This window comes from Poecilia formosa, unplaced genomic scaffold, assembly GCF_000485575.1.
Source record: "Poecilia formosa unplaced genomic scaffold, Poecilia_formosa-5.1.2 Scaffold47, whole genome shotgun sequence".
Lineage (NCBI taxonomy): Eukaryota > Metazoa > Chordata > Actinopteri > Cyprinodontiformes > Poeciliidae > Poecilia > Poecilia formosa.
In genome coordinates this window covers 583221-584566 of record NW_006799986.1, presented here as the reverse complement: position 1 = coordinate 584566, position 1346 = coordinate 583221, and positions in this window count along the sequence as shown.

Here is a 1346-nt window from a genome sequence, read left to right as displayed (position 1 = left end):
GCGCTAATCAAGTATCTTGTGATGATACTGTTGGTTTAAAAATATTAAAATCCATCAATGGGCAGCGGCGGCCATTATTATTTCTGTAAACATTGCGTTGCTGCACTTGAGGTTTGTTGTTGTAAACTGTTCACACTGAAGTCTGAGTGGGTTGCATTTAATTAGTACAGCAAAAAAATCTGATTTCTGCAAGGAATCAGATTTAATCATGGAGATGTAAAAACCTGAATTTCAACCCGGGACCTTCTGAAAGGTTGGACCAAAACAGAGAAACTGAGTCAAATCCTCCAGATTTGATGACCAGGAGCTTCCAGGTCCTTTCTGCGGTCGACATGGTGGAGTTGCAGATCCGTCCGGTTGCCTCGCCTCAGGTCAGGCTCGTAGCGTCACTTCCTGCTCGCTGCGCCTCAGACTTACGCCTCTAAGAGGTTTATCAGCTCGGGCCTCGGAGATTACCCGGCGCTTACGATCAGGATGATTCCTCCTCAAACGGCACATGAAGCCAATTTCTACAGAAAACACCAGACGGCTTAAATGAATACATAACTTTATTTAAATAAATGCTTTGTCATTACAAAAAAGACAAAGGTTAAAAGAGTACATAAATTACAAGTTGAATAAATATTACACAGTGATATTCACTTTTATAATTTGAGATTTTTTTCAGGTTTTTTTTTTTTTTTTAATCTGTCGCTCCAAATACTGACCAATATTTCCGGCTGCCACCGATGGGTCTGTCTCAGAACACCAAATTACAAAAGCCCGATTGTCTTTACAACCAAAAATCTGTTATGTACTCTGAACAAACAAGCTGAACTGCTAACTGTCCTACTGAATAATGAAGTACGAGTTTAAACCAACTGGAGATGGGACATTTCCCAGAACTCCCTGTTTCTGTCTCTAACTGGATCTGTGCGGTGAATCGGTGGCTCCCTCATCGGGGGCCGTGGCTACCGCCTGGTAGCGCCCACGGCCCACGGCGCTCCCTCGCTCTTCCTCCCCCTCATCCTCTCCGTCTCAGTGCAGCGTCTCCAAACCCAAAGAGTCGCTGCTACCGTCTGAATCCAGGCGTGGGCGTCAGCGGCCCCTGTCACTAGGGGCCCCTCGGCGGCCCCTGTCACTTTGGGCCCCTCGGCGGCCCTTGTCACTAGGGGCCCCTCGGCGGCCCCTGTCGCTTTGGGCCCCTGTCTCTTTGGGCCCCTCGGCGGCCCCTGTCTCTTTGGGCCCCTCGGCGGCCCTTGTCACTAGGGGCCCCTCGGCGGCCCCTGTCACTAGGGGCCCCTCGGCGGCCCCTGTCACTAGGGGCCCCTCGGCGGCCCCTGTCGCTTTGGGCCCCTCGGCGGCCC